At 42.7% G+C, this 22,792-nt stretch overlaps 1 protein-coding gene and 1 long non-coding RNA gene across 4 annotated transcripts in view; both read right to left on the minus strand.

The window, feature by feature from the left end:
- The window catches only part of LOC141132642 (uncharacterized), a 155,028-nt gene that overhangs the window by 93,619 nt on the left and 38,617 nt on the right, over nucleotides 1-22,792 (minus strand). The gene's annotated exons all lie outside the window — the stretch shown is intronic.
- On the minus strand, nucleotides 3,268-7,798 carry LOC141132646 (uncharacterized). Its single transcript, XR_012242940.1, has 2 exons — nucleotides 5,129-7,798; nucleotides 3,268-3,579 (listed from the first exon to the last, which is right to left on the minus strand). It is a non-coding gene; the product is annotated as an uncharacterized lncRNA (long non-coding RNA).

The following is a 22,792-nucleotide window of genomic DNA, read 5'->3' on the forward strand; positions in this document are numbered from 1 at the left end:
ATACTGACCTTCAATCTACTAATTTGTTGCTCTCTTTGTCTTCCAAAGTGAAATAAATGCCCAATATTAATGGGTATAAGGGAAGTTGTCCCTTAATAGCCCTGAGTCCTTTGCCCTGTTTCACCTATGACCAAAATTGGACCGATGTGGGAGCAAATTTAAGTCTAGTAAAAGCAGATGTGAAAGGGAATTATTAAAGCTTATCTCCAGGCAATGGGCAATGGTAAACTCACTACCTTCTCTCCCTCCCAACCCCTGACCCATTCTAAAAAAAAAAAATGTTTTAAGGAACCTTTTTGACATATGCACGTACATGTGGCAGCTATATTAACATAGCCACATTTATAAAGTTAAGATAAGATATGTGTCACCATGACATCCCCAGATATACATAGAAATAAGGTCTAAGAAACATTACTCACATTGCTATGGTATATTAATCTAATCACTTTCTTACATGAACCCTAAGACAATAAAAAAAGACAAGCATTTCCCTTAGAGTAGGGTAACAGTTCTGGGGAACTTGAGCAACTACACTACAGACCGTATCTGTTCCCCAATTTCTGTGTTAGTCTTTCCTTTACTCAAAATGAAAATTGAGCTTTTTCATTTGTATGAATTACCTATTATCTTGTACCTTTTTCCTCCCCTGTTCTTTCAGTGCTGTCACCACAGTTGCAGGATGGTGCAAACATTGTTTTCTGTCTGCAGTCTGTGATTTTGTATTGATGGTGTATTGACAGAGAAATGACCAGGACTGAGAAAAATGAAAGCATTGAGGGATTTTCTTGAAGCACAATGTGCATTTCATAGTTAGCTGTCAGGTGTCACATAGGATTGGGGGGATTGTCAATGAACTTTGCATTTAAGCATTAACCACTTCAAGACCGCACTATGTATATATCAGCCATAACCCTGGTATTTTTTACTTTTCAGCTGGAGATTCCCCCACTGCAGCCTACACTGCCCCCCTCTGCTCGCCGGTGTTTCTCGGGCTTATGGGTCTCACCGGTGAGCCTGGGAAGCAATCCAGATCTTTGTGTGGCTGGCCACAGAGGAGAGACCAGACATTCTCTCCTCAATTATATGACCTAGGAGAACCAGAGCGACTTCATGACATCACCTCCGGTCTAAGGCAGATAGATGTAAACACATTTTTTTTGTGAAAGCATAAGATCAATGTTTTTTTCTTTTTTAAATGATGCTTTCAAATTAGAGGAGTGATTAAGGGTCTTATAGACCCCAGATCTCTCTCATAAAGAGGACCTGCCATCCCTTATTTCTATCACAAGGGATGTTTACATTTCTTGTGATATAAATGAAAGTGATCAAAATAAAAATTAAAGGGATGGGGTAAAAAAATAGAAATAAAAAATGTAGTGCACAGAATTGAATGCATACGTAGGTCACGCACGCATATGTAAAGGGTGCTCTCACCACACATGTGAGCTATCACTGTGAGAGTAAGAGCCCTTTCACACTAAGCCGTCTCGGCATCAGTGGGAAAGCGGCGCTATTTTTAGCACCGCTTTACCATCGTTTTAGCAGTGCTATTCGGCCGTTAGCGGGGCGGTTTTAACCCCAGCTAGCAGACGAAAAGCGGTTAAATCCGCTCGCAAAATGCCACTGCAGCGGCGGTATAGCAGCGCTGCCCATTTGTTTTCAATGGGCAGGGGCGCTTTAGGAGCGGTGAGTTCACCGCTCCTAATGCGCTGCAAAGAAGCTGCTTGCAGGACTTTTTCTGACGCCCTGCCAGTGCAGCGCCCCAGTGTGAAAGCACTCGGGCTTTCACACTGGGTTTGCAGCTGAGGCTTCTTTCAGGCACTTCACAGGCGCTTTTTTTAGCGTTAAAGCGACTGAAAAACGCCTCAGTGTGAAAGGGGTCTTATAGCGAGAGCAATAATTCTAGTGCTAGATCTCCTTTAACTCTAACCTGTAAAAAAAATGTAGGCGTCGCCTACGGAGATTTTTAAGTATTGTAGTTTTTCGTCATTACACAAGAACGTGCAATTTTAAAGCATGACATGTTGACATTTACTCAGCGTAACATCATCTTTTATATCTTACCAAAAATGTGGCTATATATATTGTTTCTTTGCATTAAAATTCAGTGTATTCTTTCCAAAAACATTGTGTTTGAAAAACTGCTTTGCAAATACTGTGTGACATAAAAAGTTGCAACAATCGCCATTTTATTCTCTAGGGTTTTTGCTAAAAAATATATATATACACCCCACTTTCTGTTTCTTGTCTGGTAAAAAGCCTAGGCTTATGACATCATGCACAGCTCCCTCTCTCACTCTCCTAAGAGTTTGCCAGTAAGGGAGGAGGGGTGAGTCATAAGAGGGCCAATGAGAGCTGCAGGGTTGCAAAGCTGGAGGCGTGCCTCTGTGTGTCTGTGTAAATCCAGGAAGTGAGCAGGCAGCAGCTTCAGCTACCCACAGTTAAAATGGTTGCAGCCAGACTCAATGGAGGGAGATTTCTGCAGCATATTTGGCAAGTACAGAATCACAGTATATATAAAATAATATGCAAAGTGGTTGGAGGGAAGCTTCAGAATGGCAAAGATGTTTTTTACTACAAATAATGTAAGCAGACTACAGTTCCTCTTTAAGTGATTAAGTTCACCTTTTCAGAAAAAAATGAAAACACGAACTAACATCCTACACGCAAGGCCGGTGTTAGAAATCCCAGGGCACTGTACACCTACCTGACAGGGCCCCCCAAAATATCAAAACAATATTTTCTTTAAAAATATTATTAATGAAAACAAACACAGCATAACTTTTAAAATTCCTGTTAAATCTAAAAGATAAAACTGTATTGAGTTAATAAATGACATTATATGTGTGAATGAGGTCTTAGGGCTCATCCACATGGGTGCAGTGGCCTATATAGTGTGGATCAGTGTGTGTTTTTTTTTTTTATGTAATTGGAGCTGTGTCTAGGCAGGCTATGTTATGCTATGGGGACGCAGCAGCTGTACGATGCAGATGTACGGCCCAAAACACAGACAGTGTGCATTCAGGGCCACTCGCCCACACTGGGGCTCATCCGGCGGACGTCCGAATATTTAGGCGGGGGATTTGGCATGGTCAGTTTTCCTTTCATTTGGCTCCCTCTACACACTGGCGAGAGATTATATCGGTAGGCATTACCATCATATCTATATTTTTTACATGTCACCTCACCAATGTACTTACCATTTGTATAGGCACACCCTGTATTATCACTTGCATTTTATTCACAACTACTTCTGTCTATTCACCATTATACCTTCTTGTTTGTCTGCATCCTCTCCTCTTCTTCACTTTCTGCAGCCTTTCTTGCCTTTTTTCTTTGCTACCTTTTTCATTCCTCTTTTTTCTTTCCTTTTTCTTTTTTCCTTTTTTCCTTCTCCTTCACCTTTCCCTCCCACTCTTTCTTCTATACTTCCCTTTTTTTCACATCCACCCCCCCCCCCTCCCTCCATGCTCTGCAGGATGCTCTTATACTTCCTGTACTTTAGCCCAATACCTTATACTTCCATTACATTGTGATACGAATCATTCAAGTTACGTAATACATATATTCATATACCTCATAGTTGCCAACATTGAAAAAAAAATATGTGGGACACTTTTTTTTGCTGTAGGCGGAGCCAATCAATAATTAGGAGGCGGGGCATTCGTTTGTAGGCGTGACCTAGTAAAAAATAATAGTTGCGGCGCGCAAAGCGCGCCGCGGCGAAAATTGGGCGTGGCTTACGCGGAAAGTGGGCGTGGCTTACGCGGAAAGTGGGCGTGGCTCAAGAGGGTATGGTTAGAGTCTGAGATGAATGGGGGAGGGAAAGGGGGAGAGGGGAATGACGGGACAGCAGCCCCAGGTCCTACACAACAATAGAAATATGTGTATTCTAGAAAGTTTAACAATCAGCAGATAAAGATACTCCAAACACCTGGTGTTAACGCTTCAATCATCCCGGCACCATGGTTGTTATGGTGTCAGGATGATTGAAGCGCATTATTTCTATTATTACATTGTAATATAAAATTAAATCATTCAACTCACCATAATGCAGAATCAGTGGGATCCCTGAGCGTGTCACTAGCCACGTCGCCTGCCACCAGCAGAGTCTGTCCTTGCATCAGGTGCCCCCGCCAGAGTCTGTCCTTGCATCAGGTGCCCCCGCCAGAGTCTGTCCTTGCATCAGGTGCCCCCGCCAGTGCAGCCCCCCCTCAGTTAGTGCAGCCCCCCCTCAGTGCAGCCCCCCCTCAGTGAAGCCCCCCTCAGTTAATGCAGCCCCCCCCTCAGTTAATGCAGCCCCCCCCTCAGTGCAGCCCCCCTTCAGTTAGTGCAGTCCACCCTCAGTGCAGCCCCACTCAGTTAGTGCAGCCTCCCCCCCTCAGTGCAGCCCCCCCAGTTAGTGCAGCCTCCCCTCAGTGCAGCCCCCCCCCCAGTTAGTACAGCCTCCCCCCTCAGTGCAGCCCCCCCCCCTCAGTTAGTGCAGCCCCCCTCAGTGCAGCCTCCCCTCAGTGCAGCCCCCCCTCAGTTATTGCAGCCCCCCCTCAGTTATTGCAGCCCCCCTCACTGCAGCCCTCCCTCAGTTAGTGCAGCCCCCCTCACTGCAGCCCCCCCCTCAGTTAGTGCAGCCCCCCCTCAGTTATTGCAGCCCCCCCTCAGTTAGTGCAGCCTCCCCCCCTCAATGCAGCCCGGCCCCCGCTCAGTGGAGGAGCGGCCGGTGTTCTGCCGAGAAAGTTCCCCTCGGCAATGGCGGACCCCCTGTACTGCGCAGGCGCAGCGCTTGCGCAGTACGGGGCTGGGGAACTTTCAGGAAGACACGGCGCCGGCGCCGTGTCTTCTGCTCGCTTCAGTGGAGAGGGGAGGGGCCGTGCAGCCAAAGAAGCCGCTTCATTGGCTGCACGGATCGAGCCCCCTTCCCCTCTCCACTAGAGGCAGCTAGAGCGGCAGCGCCGGCCGCCATTTTGCTGGAGCCCGCTGCTCCAAAAAAAAAAAAAAAAAAAAAAAAAACCAACATTCCCGATTTTCCTTATGGAAAATCCCGATTCGGGACACTCTCCAATCGGGACGAGGGTCCCAAAATCGGGATTGTCCCGGGAAAATCGGGACTGTTGGCAACTATGTATACCTTATCATGGCATACATGCCATGTAGGACTTTTGGGTTACTTAAAAGATCATACTATCCATCATTTTTATATATACATATACATCTATATATTTCATTACAGAGACCAAGCCCTGCTAGATTCATGGATAACACCTGGGCTCACATCTTTTGTACTTTTTTCTGTATTCTGCTCTGCTTTCACTTTCATTTTCATGCTCTGCTGGACACCCTGCACCCACCTTACTCAATCTTATTACTGTAAACCCTTTTGGATATGGTTACTACCATTATCTTAGATACATATATTTTTGTCATATTTTATTACAGTGAGCAAGCCCTGTAACCATTGTGGGTGACAATCGGGTCCATTCTTTTTCATTTCATTTCGCCATGCCTGCCCTATGCCTGATCCTGGACCTCCACTTCGTGGTCTCCTCCCCCTCAGCTCCCGGGGGAGATGTATTTCCGCCGCCCCCTGCCTGGGGCCGCCCTCTTTGGGGTCTAGTGCCTCGTCAAGTAGGTATCGGATTACTAGCTTCAGGCTTCATGTTGTTGTCTAATTACAAGCTATACTTCAATACAGTTTTACTTGTTATTACAGATGTCAGATATACACATCAGCCCCTGATGAAGCGAGGAGAGCTCGCAAAACGCGTCGGTTTAGAGATGTAACATGTATATCTGTACTTTTTATACTTTGATGTTATGTCATGATGGTTATGTTTCAGGACCATTTTATCATGTTACTGTTCCTATGTAATTGTCACCTATACTCATGACCTGTACTGGATGAGATTTATTTCAATAAATTTTGTTATTTCTATATTCTCTCTATTTATATGGGATCACCATGGACACTTCATTTAAAGTCCCACGGGCAAACTTTTCTGTTTCTCATTACACAAGAACGTGCAATTTTAAAGCATGACATGTTGACATTTACTCAGCGTAACATCATCTTTTATATCTTACCAAAAATGTGGCTATATATATTGTTTCTTTGCATTAAAATTCAGTGTATTCTTTCCAAAAACATTGTGTTTGAAAAACTGCTTTGCAAATACTGTGTGACATAAAAAGTTGCAACAATCGCCATTTTATTCTCTAGGGTTTTTGCTAAAAAATATATATATACACCCCACTTTCTGTTTCTTGTCTGGTAAAAAGCCTAGGCTTATGACATCATGCACAGCTCCCTCTCTCACTCTCCTAAGAGTTTGCCAGTAAGGGAGGAGGGGTGAGTCATAAGAGGGCCAATGAGAGCTGCAGGGTTGCAAAGCTGGAGGCGTGCCTCTGTGTGTCTGTGTAAATCCAGGAAGTGAGCAGGCAGCAGCTTCAGCTACCCACAGTTAAAATGGTTGCAGCCAGACTCAATGGAGGGAGATTTCTGCAGCATATTTGGCAAGTACAGAATCACAGTATATATAAAATAATATGCAAAGTGGTTGGAGGGAAGCTTCAGAATGGCAAAGATGTTTTTTACTACAAATAATGTAAGCAGACTACAGTTCCTCTTTAAGTGATTAAGTTCACCTTTTCAGAAAAAAATGAAAACATGAACTAACATCCTACACGCAAGGCCGGTGTTAGAAATCCCAGGGCACTGTACACCTACCTGACAGGGCCCCCCAAAATATCAAAACAATATTTTCTTTAAAAATATTATTAATGAAAACAAACACAGCATAACTTTTAAAATTCCTGTTAAATCTAAAAGATAAAACTGTATTGAGTTAATAAATGACATTATATGTGTGAATGAGGTCTTAGGGCTCATCCACATGGGTGCAGTGGCCTATATAGTGTGGATCAGTGTGTGTTTTTTTTTTTTTTTTTTTTTTTTTATGTAATTGGAGCTGTGTCTAGGCAGGCTATGTTATGCTATGGGGACGCAGCAGCTGTACGATGCAGATGTACGGCCCAAAACACAGACAGTGTGCATTCAGGGCCACTCGCCCACACTGGGGCTCATTTACACTGTATAAGCCAGAGAACCCATGCGAATAAGCAATTAATTTTTTTTAAATCATTTTTTACATATTTACATTTTTTTTTTGTTACACTTTTTTTTTCTTACAATATTGTGTGTGTGTGTGTGTGTGTGTGTGTGTGTGTGGGGGGGGGTTGGTGAATTATCAGGTGTCTAAACAGACCCCTGATGTCTCATTTTTGAGACAGATAAAGGGACAGAGGATATCAGGGGTCTGCTGCAGAAAGAGCCATACAGGGGATCGGTTCCTGTAATTGTCTATCACCGCAACGATCACCCTCCCTGCCTACATCCAATTCCCCCTGTTGCCCGGGACCTCCTGCTGGCCCAGGGCCCTGTAAAGGAGAACCAGTGGGTTCCCCCTTATCAGTGGCCTTTCCTACACACTCCCTACCCCTCTATGAGTGCAGCAGTCCAGGAAATCGAAATATTTGCTTTTCTTCACATTCTTTCTGCAGGGATTCTAGGATGTATGCTTTGTGCTGGAACTGATCAATCAGAATCGCTCTGATCTGTCCTGGAAGCCCTGCAGAAAGAAGGAGGAGAAAAGCCGAGATTTCAGATCCCCAGAATGGTGCCCTGGTTGTGTGGGAACTGACAGCTCATCATCCATTGGGGGTAAATAGAGCGGGGACAGGGGGGTGGGGAGGCTGTAGCGTATTAGATCACTTTTTCATTTATTCTGAAAAAGTGAACTTACACTTTAAATTGCACACAGATATTTCTTTTTATGTCCCTTATCCTTACCTTTTGATGCCCTTTTTCCCTTTACAAGAGCACCCTGTGCACAGCAGTAGGAATCCGGCTGTGAAGCTGGAAAGTTTCACTTCTGGTTTCCCTTAGCTAAGATGCTGACGCCTGGACCCATACCCAATTGAAGAATCAGCTCAGGTGAGGACATCACTGGATCCCTGGACAGGTAAGTGTCCTAATATTAAAGGTCAGCAGTAGGGATGTGCCGAACACCCCCCTGTTCGGTTCGCGCCAGAACATGCGAACAGACAAAAAATTTGTTCGAACACCGTTAAAGTCTATGGGACTCGAACATGAATAATCAAAAGTGCTAATTTTAAAGGCATATATGCAAGTTATTGTCATAAAAAGTGTTTGGGGACCTGGGTCCTGCCCCAGGGGACATGGATCAATGCAAAAAAAAGTTTTAAAAACGGCCCTGCCCTCCGTTATTTAGGAACCATCAGAAGACGAGAAGCGTCACACAGCGGGAGCCTCCTATCATGGATGCGGAGCGGCCCGAGAACAAAGAAGGGAAGAAGACGCCGCGGAGGAAGATACCGGAAGAGAACGCCGGAGCAAGAAGCAGAGGATTGGAGGAAGAAGAAGATGGAGGAAGAAACCGAACGAAGAAAGAAGATAGAAGAAAGAAGATGGAAAAGAAGAAGACTTTAAATAAAGGAATTGTCAAACTGTCTCTTGTCATTTTTAACATTTTTTGACAGTTTTTTTGTGAAATGGTAGGGGTACCTTACCATTTCACACAGGGGGGGCCGGGATCTGGGGGTCCCCTTGTTAAAGGGGGCTTCCAGATTCCGATAAGCCCCCCGCCCGCAGACCCCCACAACCACCGGGCAAGGGTTGCGGGGATGAGGCCCTTGTCCCCATCAACATGGGGACAAGGAGCTTTGGCTACCCCAAAGCACCCTACCAATGTTGAGGGCATGTGGTCTGGTACGGTTCAGGAGGGGGGCGCTCTCTCGCCCCTCCTCTTTTCCTGCGGCCTGCCAGGTTGCGTGCTCGGATAAGGGTCTGGTATGGATTTTTGGGGGGACCCCACGCCATTTTTAAAAAAAAATTTGGCACGGGGTTCCCCTTAAAATCCATACCAGACCTGAAGGGTCTGGTATAGATTTTGAGGGAGACCCCACGCCATTTTTTTTGTAAATTTTGGCTGGGGTTCCCCTTAATATCCATACCAGACCTGAAGGGCCTGGTATAGAATTTAGGGGGACCCCCCACGCCATTTTTAAAAAAAATTGGGTTCGGGGTTCCTCTGTGGGGAATTTCCATGCCGTTTTTAATCAATGAACTTTTATGTGTATTGTCGGACCGGCAGAGTCGCGAGTAGTTTTAAATGACTTTTTTTCCTTTGACCTGTCATTTTGCTGTCAGACTGTTCTAAACACGGGAAACATGCGCCCCTTTACAGGCATACTATAGACACCCACCAGGTACGAAATTTAAAGGAATATTACACTTTTATTGTTTCACTTTAAGCATTATTAAAATCATTGCTCCTGAAAAAATGGCTGTTTTTAAAAAATTTTTTGCATTGATCCATGTCCCCTGGGGCAGGACCCAGGTCCCCAATACCATGCATATAAACCTTTAAAATTAGCACTTTTGATTTCTCCCATAGACTTTTAAAGGGTGTTCCGCGGCTTTCAAATTTGCCACGAACACCCCAAATTGTTCGCTGTTTGGCGAACTGGCGAACAGCCGATGTTCACTCGAAACTCATCCCTAGTCAGCAGCTACAGTATTTGTAGCTGATGACTTTTAATTTTTTGAAGAGGGGTACTGGAGTTCATCTTTAAGTTCTTCCAACCGTTTTACAATATGATGCAAGCCTCCACTTTTTCTTTATTTTCCATCAACAAGCAGCAAATACTGTGTAGGTGCCAGGGCCGGACTGGGAATAAAAACCAACCCTGAAAAAAATGTCATACCAGCCCCATAGCATAACATCATTATTTTCTTGTTCATAAAAGGGAAAACCATGCATTTTAAAGCACATTTGAAGAGCGTATTATATATAGATAAGACAGGTATGAAAGCACATAGGGCTAGGGATATATATATATATATATATATATATATATATATATATATATATATATATATGGGAAACCTCTATATCAGTGCCCCCTTACATTATTGTATTCACTCCCCCCTTACATCAGTGACACCACCCCCCCCCCCCCCCCCCCCGAAACTTGCCTGGCGGCGCTGTCACTGACCTCTCAGGTGCACTGTGCAGGGCTCAGTCAGACTGCTACAGCTTGGTGGCTCTGATTTTCCTATAGTCTCCTCTACACAGTCCACACATGTCTGACTTCTCCCATGACCCCCATCCCAGCGGCGCTCCCACTCTTGACTCCTCTTCAGACTCCCTCAGAGACTGCAGACATGATATAAGACAAGAGATTGTCAGAGGTTGCGGACATGATACAAGAGATGGTTGGGAGCTACGGGCATAGTACAGGACATGGTCAGAGGTTGCAGACATGATACAGGAGATGTCAGAGGCTGTGGTCATGGTACAGAAGATGTCAAGATGTCAGAGGCTGCGGGCATGGTACAGGAGATGTCAGAGGCTGTGGGCATGGTACAGGAGATGTCAGAGGCTGCGGATATGGTACAGGAGATGTCAGAGGCTGCAGGCATGGTACAGGAGATGCTTAGAGACTGAGGACATGATACTAAAGATGGTAAGATATGTAGACATGATCAGAGACTGCAGACATAGTACAAGAGCTCAATGCAGCCTCACTGTGCCCGTCAATGCAGCCTCACTGTGCCCGTCAATGCAGCCTCACTGTGCCCATCAATGCAGCCTCTGTGCCAGTCCATGCAGCCTCTCTGTGCCCATCCATATAGCCTCACTGTGCCCATCAATGCAGCCTCACTGGGCCCATCAATTCAGCCTCACTGTACCCAACACGGCAGCCTCACTGACCATTAATGCAGCCTCACTGTGCCCATCAATGCAGCCTCATCATGCCCATCATTGCAGCCTCACCGTGCCCATCATTGCAGCCTCACCGTGCCCATCATTGCAGCCTCACCGTGCCCATCATTGCAGCCTCACCATGCTCATCATTGCAGCCTTACCATGCTCATCATTGCAGCCTTACCGTGCCCATAATTGCAGCCTTACCGTGCCCATAATTGCAGCCTTACCGTGCCCATAATTGCAGCCTTACCGTGCCCATAATTGCAGCCTGACCTTGCCCTCATTGCAGCCTTATCGTGCCCTCATTGCAGCCTTACTGTGCCCATAATTGCAGCCTGACTGTGCCCTCATTGCAGCCTGACTGTGCCCTCATTGCAGCCTGACTGTGCCCTCATTGCAGCCTGACTGTGCCCACAATGTCAGCTTTACTGTGCTCTCATTGCAGCCTGACCTTGCCCATAATTGCAGCCTCACCGTGCCCTCATTGCAGCCTTACCGTGCTCATAATTGCAGCCTTACCATGCTCATAATTGCGGCCTTACCATGCCCCCATTGCAGCCTTACTGTGCCCATAATTGCAGCCTTACCGTGCCCTCATTGCAGCCTCACCTTGCCCATAATTGCAGGCTTACCGTGCCCTCATTGCAGAATCATTACAGTCAGTGCCTGCCTGTGGCTGGATTACACACAGTGGGCATCTGTGTCACAGAGCATGTGTCACAGAGCTGAGTGTGAAAAGTTCGGCTACGCTGTGACAAAAGTCCTGCCCTCCTCTAATTGCAGCCTTACTGTGCCCTCATTGCAGCCTGACCGTGCCCACAATTGCAGCCTTACTGTGCCCTCATTGCAGCCTGACCATGCCCTCATTGCAGCCTTACCGTGCTCTCATTGCAGCCTCACCGTGCCCATAATTGCAGCCTCACCGTGCCCATAATTGCAGCCTCACCGTGCCCATAATTGCAGCCTCACCGTGCCCATAATTGCAGCCTGACCTTGCCCATAATTGCAGCCTGACCTTGCCCATAATTGCAGCCTGACCTTGCCCATAATTGCAGCCTGACCTTGCCCATAATTGCAGGCTTACCGTGCCCTCATTGCAGCCTCACTACAGTCAGTGCCTGCCTGTGGCTGGATTACACACGGCATCTCCCGCTGTGTCACAGAGCTAAGTGTGAAAAGTTTGGCCCTGTTTTGGCACTGTGACAAAAGTCCCGCCCTACTCTTAGACCTGCTTGTGTGATGGACGGAACACTGCGTCGATTACATGAGTTGATCTAGGAGGAGGGCGGGACTTTTGTCACAGCGCTGCCAAACTTTTCACACTCAGCTCTGAGACCTGCTGTGTGTGACAGACATGTGGAGGAGGAGGAGGGAGGGGAGCACTGCGCTGCAGCCACAGCTTAGCCCAAAGCGGCCCCAGGGAAGGCAGCCTACCGGGAAATGTCCCGGTATCCTGGTAGGCCAGCAGGTCCCTGCTGTGACCTTAGTATCCTTAGGTTAACATAATTTTATGTTTTCACCAAATAGAACTAAAGAATTGCATTGATATAACATGCCAATATATTCGCTATTAATGTTAATTTTTATACACATATATACATACATAAAAAAACAAAAAAAAACCCCACACAACCCAAAAAAACTTCCCAGAATTTACATTCACCATTATTAGCTGTGCATACTAGCTTTTCTATACGCATTTTATAGTTAACCTCTAATACCCATTCCTGTATTGTTGGTGTTATTTGGGATTTCCAGTGTCTTGGAATTATAGCTCTTCCTGCCATCAAGAGAAATTGAAATGTTCCCTTTTTTGGGGGGGGGATGGGCGGAGTCTAGCGGAGCAGACATGCATTGTTAGAGCTCCGCACCGCTGAGGAGAGAAGAGAAGGACAAAGCGGAGCCTGCAGGCTCAAAAGGTGTCCATTTGAACCTTTTTGCCCCAGGGAACAAACTGTGAAAGTTTGGGCAGGAAATATGGTACTGGGAGGAAGCCGTGGCAGAAATAAAAATCACCTCACAAAGAGCTCACAGGCACTCACTGCAACTAAAGCAGCTCCAGTCACCTCACAATATACAGCATCAGGGCGCTCTCACAGACAGAAAATGTCACAGCAAGACTCTCCATTTGAGTCAGATACAGAACAAATCCTCTCACAAACTTCTCCACAAGCCTCCTCAGCATCCCCAGTAATATTATTACAATTTGAAAAGATGCTTCATAAGGCTTTAAAACAAACCTCAGACCAAATAACAAAAAGCCTAACCAAAGAAATAAGAGAGCTGGGAAACCGCACCGCAGCCTTAGAAATAAAAATGGATGAAATTGAAATTACAACCCAAGAAAATATAACAGAATTGGAACAATTAAAAGAAGAGAATTTAATACTTCAAACTAAGCTCGAAGATTACGAAAATAGAGCCAGACGTTCAAACTTGCGCATAAGGGGAATACCTGAAACTGTGACAGACCTGCAATCTACTATTACTGCTCTATTACAAGAACTAAAGCCAGATATCCCTATTGAACGTTTAGAACTGGACAGAGTACACAGAGCCCTCACAGCCAAAAAGAAAGGGGGACCCCCACGTGATATAATCACAAAATTTCATTATAACAGAACGAAAGAACAAATACTAATTGCTGCAAGAGAAAAAAAGGAACTTAATTTTCAAGGACACAATTATCAAATTTTTGCTGACCTATCCCAACTTACTATTACTAAAAGATGATCCATGAAACCCCAACTAATGAAACTGCAACGCCACAACATTATGTATCAATGGGGCTTCCCCTTTTCAGTCAGATTTAACTACCAAGGTACAATTTACAGAAGCAGATCAGCAGATGAACTACAACAAACCCTTTTAAAATTAAATCTGACAGAACCCACAAGCAGCAACTCTCCCACACGCAGAAGAATGGCATCATCTTCACCTTCAGGCAACACCCAGAAAATTTCAGAACAAAATGGGAATCATCATTCTCACAAAAGAGGCCCTTATGCCACATCATCCATGGACCAAGAAGATTCAATGGACTGACATCCTAATTCCTGATATCTCTTCATTTATTATACTAAGAGATGGTTCTCTATAAAAAAAACTGTATTTATAACTGAATGTAACTGCATTCTGATAGTCACACACTGTGTGGGATCATGTTACATTCCAGTTATATTTCTTATTACTTCTGATTCATATAGCCTTGGAATATATAAGTGAAATAAGGAAATTCTTGTTCAGTTATATATTTTCAGGTAATAACAATAGATTTATTACTTTTTAGGACAAATATGTTCAATAATCCAGAAGTAATGGAAGCTTTTTCTTTCTTTTCTTAAAACAAATATATTATTACCCAACTAGTTCCTAGAACTATGTTTTTGTTTATTCTAATCTGAAGCAATACAACCTCAATTTTATGAGTTAACATATCTAAACAGTTACATATGAATAAAATATGTAATTGTTTACTCTAAAAGTTTTAAAATCCCAAAATAATTCAAACTATCTTCATCAATACCAAAGTTATTAACAGTACCTTTCTAACTGAATTATTTAGCCTAGGGCAAGACTAACCATATACAACCACCCTGGAATAAATAATTTCAACAAAAACTAAATTCTGCACTCCAATTAATGAATCATTTTGATGTCTTTTGACATAGCACTTCTCTCCTGTAAGCGGAAGATCCGTGTACCCCCATTAGCCCTCCTCATTCTCCCAACCATATTATGTGGGAGTGTGACGAAAGCACTTATTCCCCTGAGAGAGATATTTATTCTCTTTCACGGGTAAATTGTGATTACTTGCAAAAAATAATTTATACAATGTATCATCTAATCTCATATGTTTTTTGTTTACTCTTTACTCCAGAATTCACTGGTTTCTTTTCTATCTTTTCATCTCTTCAGTCCACACAGGTTGATCTGCGCAGTCAGCTCTGCATAACAAAAAGTAAGTCAAAACTAATTGATCTGTTGCCATGGCACCACTGAATATACTTTCCCTGAATGTTCAGGGAATAAATGTCCCTCAAAAAAGGACCAGGACCGTACTTTCCATAACAAGAAGGCTCACATAGTATGCCTCCAAGAAACACACTTCACCAAAGATTCTACTCCAAAATATATTTCTCCTTTTTATCAACAAATTTACACGGCTTCTGCCTGTACCAAACAAAGGGGAACTCTAATTGCATTTCACCGATCCACACCATTCACCTTATCATCAGAAATTAAAGACCCAGAAGGTAGATACCTGATACTCATGGGTTATATAATGGATACAGCAATCACGGTGATTTCCTACTACGCTCCTAACAAACAACCTACACCATTCCTCTCACATATATTACAAGTGATTAATACATACAAAATAGGAACAGTGATAATGTGCGGGGATTCGAACAAGGTCCTCCTCCCATTTCTAGATAAATCACCTTTTACACCATCCAAAATAACCTCTAGATTACCTTTTTCTCAACTTCTTTCCAAATACAATCTGGTAGATTCGTGGAGAGAAAGTAATCCAATGAAAAATAAATTCACTTATTTCTCGCACCCTCATCAAACCTTCACCAGAATAGATCATATTTTTCTAACAATAGGAATGATACCAGAAATTATTGCATCAGATATAATTCCGATTCCGTGGTCTGACCATAATGCAGTATACACTACTATAGCCTCAGCCATACCAAAAGCGCATGACCCAACGTGGTACTTACCGGACATAATGCTCAAACACCCACTACATCAGATGGCCATTGAACAAGCTTTAAAGGAATACATATCAATTAATAATACAACAGACATTTCCCCAATAACACTGTGGGAAGCTCATAAGCCTGTCTTGCGTGGTACAATACAAAGACAAATGGCACTATTTAAACGGGAACGCAAAAATCTAGCAAAAAAACTAGAACTCAATTTTAATGCAGCCTACATATCATTCCAAGATAATCCATCTCAGAGTACAAAATCTCATCTGGAAAAATCTAGATTGGAATACGATCTATTTCTCACTGAGTCAGTTGATAAATCCCTCAAACGCTCCAAACACAATTTCTACATGAATACAAACAAACCAGGTACATATTTGGCTCGGGCATTAAATTCAACTAACAAATCTTTCAAACCAATACGTTTGAAATTATCAAAAAATGTTTATACTTGTAATCCAGTTAAAATAGTCCATAAATTTCACTCACATCTCGCAACTTTATACAAGACAAACAATGAATTTAATCCTACAGAGGCTGAATCCTTCTTCTCAAAAATAACCTTACCTGAGTTGTCTCAGAATCAAAAAAGCAGTTTGGATGAGCCTATAACTATAGATGAAGTTGCTAACGCCATAAAAGACCTAAAACTTAACAAAAGACCAGGCCCAGACGGCTACTCGGCTTTATACTATAAAACATTCTCAGAAATACTCTCTCCCATTCTCACTGAAACTTTTAACAAACTTCTAGAAGGACATTCTTTTCGGCAAGAAACACTAATGGCAATTGTTTGTATGATCCCAAAACCCCTTTCTGATGATACTTCCTGTGTGAATTATCGGCCTATCTCTCTGTTAAACCTTGATATGAAATTATTAGCAAAAATAATAGCAAAACACCTCAATAGCATTATAGGAAAATTAATACATAGAGATCAAGTAGGCTTCGTGCCAAATAGACAGGCAGGCGATAATATACGCAGGGCAGTGTTATTGGCACATATTGCTAAAAAACGGAAAATCCCTTTATGTTTTCTATCTCTCGATATTAAGAGGGCATTTGACACAGTATCCTGGCAATATATGCAATATTCATTACAAAAATGGGGTTTTGGACCCCACTTTTTAACATGGATCAAAGCATTATATAATAAACCCAAAGCCTATATAAAATATGCTGGATACAAATCTGATGCCTTTAATATCGAAAGAGGTACCCAACAGGTTTGCCCATTATCTCCCTTATTATTTGCCCTTATACTCGAACCCATGGCCCAATACATCAGAACAAACCAAACTATAACTGGCATTGAAGTAGGAGGTATTACACACAAATTATGTATATTTGCAGACGATATATTACTTTTTCTATCATCACCACAGGTCTCTGGTCTTAACTTAATACCAGCTCTTGATGGATTTGCAGCCCTATCCGGCCTTATGATTAATCCTAAGAAATGCCTAGTGCTTAATATTTCGCTCACAAACATGGAATTGATTCCGGCTAGGGCTGCACTCCCATTCACATGGGCAGAAAAATCAATCCCATATCTTGGAATTCATTTAACAGCATCTCATTCTGACTTATTCTCAACCAATTATCCTCCTGTATTAAGACAGATCACAAATCTAATAAAACAATGGTCGCAACTTCCTTTATCCTGGATAGGGAAGATTAATGCAATCAAAATGACTATTCTACCCAAATTGCTTTATCTATTCAGAGTCCTCCCTATTCCAATTCCTTCCTATTTTTTGAGAATAGTTCCAAAAAGAGCAACTTCGTTTATATGGGGCTCTTCTAAACCACGTATACCTATACACACACTACATCTTCCCAAAAATAAAGGAGGCCTGGGATACCCTAATTTTACTAACTACTACAGAGCAGCACATTTGGCCAGTCTGTCCAAATACGATGCAAAACAGGAAATCCCATTATGGGTATTTATAGAGGCTTCAGAAAATGACCCTCTATTAATATCAAACTTGTTATGGCTTGATCCTAAAGACCGCTTTAAAATTCATAATCCCATAACTAAACACTTCTTATCTCTCTGGGATAAACTAAGAACCAAATATCAGTTACAATCTCCACACAATCCTCTCCTTTCTGTTATCAGAAATTTGGCCTTTTATCCGGCATGGATCTACCCAAATTCTTTTAAAGCTTGGACAACATCAGGCATTCAGACACTAAATGACTTCATAGCATCTAAATCATTCCTTTCATTCCCATCGCTTAGAGAAAAATATGATCTACCAAACTCTGAGATATTTAGATATCTCCAAATCAAAAATTTGTATACACCATTCCTAAAGGGGGATACACCATTATCCCAATTATCCATTTTTGAATCAATCTGTACAAAAGATCCATTTGCTAAAGGTACAATTTCATCACTTTATAATCAATTATATGGAGTAGTAAATCTTAATAGACCCTCTTACAGTCAGAGGTGGGAGGAGGACCTGGGACGAACTTTAGAAGACACGGACTGGTCTAACATATGGCTCACATCTAAGTCATCTTCACCCAACATCTTAGCACTGGAGACAAATTATAAAGTCCTAACTCGCTGGTACCTTGTACCCGCTAGAGTGGCAAAATATTCACCTAATACCTCAGCTCTTTGTTTTCGAGGATGCCCAGAAATAGGCACACATTTACACATATGGTGGACGTGCCCAGTAATCCAAACCTTCCGGAAGGAAGTCTTCGTGATTGCATCTAAAATATTTAAAAAAATAATACAACCAGATCCATATATAACTTTACTTAATCTAAAACCGGATTGGTTAACACTCTCTCAATTCAAACTTATGATCCAACTAATAATGGCTGCAAAACAAACAGTGGCCAAGGCATGGAAATCTCCTACATTGGTACTAGCAGAAACAATTCACAGAATGAATAATACAATGTCCCATGCTAAGATGGTAGCCATCGATCAAAATCAAATTCCAAAATTTGAAAAACTTTGGCATCCTTGGATAAAACAACAGTTCCTGTCAAATTTCAATGACTCTGTCCTGTTGCCATGGTAACAGATTAAATGACTTACAGAGACACCCATTCTAAGGCTTCAAAGAGAACTAAAAAGAATAATAAACTGACGAGCGGGACAACCTTGTGGACCATACCTCTGCCTTTCTACCTTTTTATTCTTTCTCTTTCCTTTTCTCCACCTTACGATTAAAGCTCATTATCAGAATTTATTTGACCTATATACACTCTACCTGTAAACAATATGTATAGTAGGTATAAATCATTTAAATACCTACAAAAGTAACTAAGGAAATGATATATATCTTTAATTTAGGTTTACGTGAACCCAATGTTTAATATTTGAAATTTCATGATATTTACCTATATAAACCCTACTGTAAAACAATGAGCTTACTTTATAGATCCTTGTAAACTTACTTTATGTATCTTTATAATATTGTATACTCAATAAACTTCTTTTGACAAGGAAATATTCCCTTTTTTAATTGATGTAATTGACCCCGGGATTAAAGAAAGAAGTGCTGCCTCAGGAGTCTCCTGCCAATTTTTACCATTGATTAAATGACTTTGTTTAAATATGGCCGTAAAAATGGTTTTATTTTCGAGCAAGACCACCATAGATGCAATAATGTGCCTCTCGATTCACTGCATCTCCAGCATAGATCAGACATAGCTGGATTAATTTTATTTAGTAAGACCGGATAGCAATACCATCTCGCCATAATCTTATGGTTACATTCCTGAGAATAAGACGACACAGTTATTTTAAAGATGAGGAAGAACACCTTATCCCAATCTTTATGAGACAGCTTTTTTCCTAATTCTTGCTCCCAGTGTCGGACATAGAAGGGGCGATTTGGAAATGCGTGAGATAGTAGAATACCATACGTTTTAGATAATGCATGGGGACATTTTGAGTCAGAAATGCACATCTCCTCAAACTGAGTTAAGTCCCTACAGAGGCTTAAACTATTCAACCCTTTGTAGAAATTGCATAGCTATAAGCATTGAAGCCATTCACCTGCCTTCGGGCGAGAGCGAAAACTAAGCTCACCCAGAGTTTTCAAGCCTCTGTCTGTACATGAATGACAGATGGGCGAAGGATGTAGCTGTTTTCAGCAAAGAAAACTTTTTTCTGACATACCCGGTGGAAACCCTGTATTACCCAATATTGGAGTTAATATCCCTAGGCGTGAAGATACATTGTATGTTGTGATAAATTTGTCCCATACATATAACAACGATGAGATTAGAGGCGTTACTTGTGTTGAACGTGGCCGATCAGTAGGAAGAAGCCATGGGAAAGAGGTTAATGGTACAGGCACTAGATCGGACTCAAGAGTAACCCACTATTTGAGAGATCCATGGAGGAACCAATCTGGCACCCTACTAAGTAAAGCCGCCGCGTGGTATAATTCCAGGTGCAGCAGGCCTGCGCCACCAGCATCTCTCCTCTTCACTAAAATGTCAAATCTAAGTCTAGCTAAGAATCTAGGCCAAATATATTTTAATAATATAGATCGAGTCAATTTAAAAAAAGAACATTGGACCGTAATTGGGATTGTTTGAAAAATATAAAGAAATCTAGGAAGGATGTCCATCTTAAAGAGTTTCATCCGTCCCAACCATGAGTGTCGCATTGATGACCATTTCTTAAGATGAGATTGCATAACGTTCACAAGTGGAAGATAATTGAGCTCATACAATTTAAAGAATTGTCTGGGTATCTGAATCCCCAAATAGTTGATAGAGTACTGGGCCCATTGAAATGAAAAATTATCAGCAAGAGAAACTTGAATATTTAGACAATGTGATTTTGCAGCGTTAATTTTAAAATTGCTAAGAGTACCGAAAAGTTGTAATTCCTTTAGAAGCGCCAGAAATGCAATTATTGGATTAGTTATATGAAGCAAGAGATTGTCCGCAAACAAACTTATCTTATATTGCTTACTAACAATGTCAACACCCTGTATTGAGTTGTTAGCACGCAAGGCCATCGCCAAATGTTCCATTGCTAGTATATACAGGAGTGGCGAGAGAGGACACCCCTGACAGGTACCATTCAATAAATGAACCGGGTCCAAAAGTAGACTATTTACTCTAATACGAGCTGATGGAATGGAATAAAAGACCATGATTTTTTTTAATTAAGCCTGGGGATAAACCTAGTTGTTCCAGTGTTGCTTTCAAAAACTCCCAATCTAGGCGATCAAATGCCTTTTCTGCATGAATATGGCCCTTCCAAGGTTAGACCAGGACACTGCTAACTTACTGAACACGCCTTTCACTATATTGGTGTAGCGCTGGTAAATTTACAATCTACCGCAGGTTAGGTAAATTTAGTAAATTGTGCGTTAGGAAGGTAAAAGTTTGCCTCTGTTCCAGCTTGGCTGACGTTGTGTGCGTTTTCGTGCTGACCGGTGGGTGTCGCTGTTACCACTAGTCAGTGTTGGAAAGGCAACGTGTCGAAGTGTATAGATGCTCCTCTGTCTCGGAAGCAAGCTCGGTGGAGGTGGTCCTCCGAGTTGCATTCTGGGAAGAGGGTATTTATGGGACAGACGCCATGTTCTAGGGTTTTTTTGCAGCCACCTGCTGGCCCTCCTGGTCGACAGGTATGCGTTAAGGAGCTACCTTGTGGTCCTCCGATTGGGAGGCCCACGATGCTGCGGCGCAGGGGTGGGTCCAGAGGCTTGTCTGGGGCCTACCACCACGGCCGAGGAATGGTCCTGATCTGTCAGTCCTGTGTGACGAAGCTGGACAACTGAGGAGATCCCAGGGGAGGACCCGTCTTGGAGAGATCACCCCGTGAGCTGGTCTATAGAGGGGCCCGGTGACTCGGTTGGAGGACGTATCCAAAAGAAGTAACCATACAGCATAGTGTTGTCAGTTCGGCTTAAAGGTTCAGGCACTGTGACTGACTTTCATTGTAGAAAATCTGATACATCCTGTGGCAGAGGATCATACAAATTTATTCCCCAAACAAGTCTGTGGCAGAGACTTTTGATTCGTGCTGCGTACTGGCTGCTAGACCGGTGAGAGAGGCCTATCCAGACGAGCAAGGAGTGTGTCCCACGAGGGGAGCGCATTCCACATAATTATCTGAATTCTACCAGGACATTTGTCGCTAAGATTCTATAAGATGATATTTGAGTTTCTCCTGAAAGTTTCCTTTTCCGCCTCTTTCCTGCTACTTCCTAAAGTTTGTCTGTTCAATAAAGCATTGAAAACGTACTCCAGTGTTGGTGCGTGTGTCATCCAGAGGTAAACTCAACGGAACCCCTAGACCCAGTGCCGGTGAAACAGAGGGAAGCAAAGTGAAGGTAATAGACCCGCTTAAATTAGCAGCTCCACCGTGAGTTAGTGCTACATTGGAAATGCAACAATTAAGGCACTTCCATTGGGTAAGAGCCCAGGTCCCGATGGTTTTTCAACTGTGTTTTATAAACAATTTCAGGATGCTTTATTACCAATCTTAGACACCACATTTAACTCAATTTCCGATTTATGTACTTTTTCTCATCAAACGCAGGAAGCTCATATTACGCTTATTCATAATGATCAGAAAGACCCTGATGTTTAAGTTATCGTCCAATTTCCTTAATGAATTTTGACCTTAAAATATATGCTAAAATAATAGCAGATCGCTTACAAGCAGTTATTCCTTCTATTATTGGTTTAGATCAGGTGGGCTTTGTCCCAACTCAAGAAGCAAGGGATAACACCATTAAAATATTGTCCATTATCTCACATTGCCAGTTACAAAAACTCCTGGCACACCTGGACTCAGTACTCTGGATCCTGCTCAGGCTGCCATTATGCAGCAATGGTGGTGCACACTGGTCAGTTATGTGCACTCTCCAGGCTCCCTCATGGCAGGAGAAAGCTGTGTCTACAGCCTGAGAAAATGCAGCAATTTCCTCTCTTCTGGCAATTTCACTCTGGGAAATGCAGTTGAAAAGCTCTTGATTACAATAGAGTATCTTTCCTCTGGACTACAGTTACAGCAGTGCTTCCTGACTCAGTCTAATGAAATCTTCCTGCTCAGCAGCTCCCTCCTCTTACTGAAACAGCTATTAACCAGTTCAGCACTGCAGGGCAGCAGCTACAGAGAACAACTGCAGCCAGTGTTTCTCTCACTCTCCATTCTTAGCCAAGCACCTGGCTACAGCAGTGAAGTCACAACAGCTACAGAATTTAGCCCCATAGCACCCTTTGCCCATAACAACAAGATCCATGTTGGAAACAGCAGGATTGCAACAGTAA

The sequence above is a fragment of the Aquarana catesbeiana genome, linkage group LG03 (assembly GCF_042186555.1).
Source record: "Aquarana catesbeiana isolate 2022-GZ linkage group LG03, ASM4218655v1, whole genome shotgun sequence".
NCBI classification, from domain to species: domain Eukaryota; kingdom Metazoa; phylum Chordata; class Amphibia; order Anura; family Ranidae; genus Aquarana; species Aquarana catesbeiana.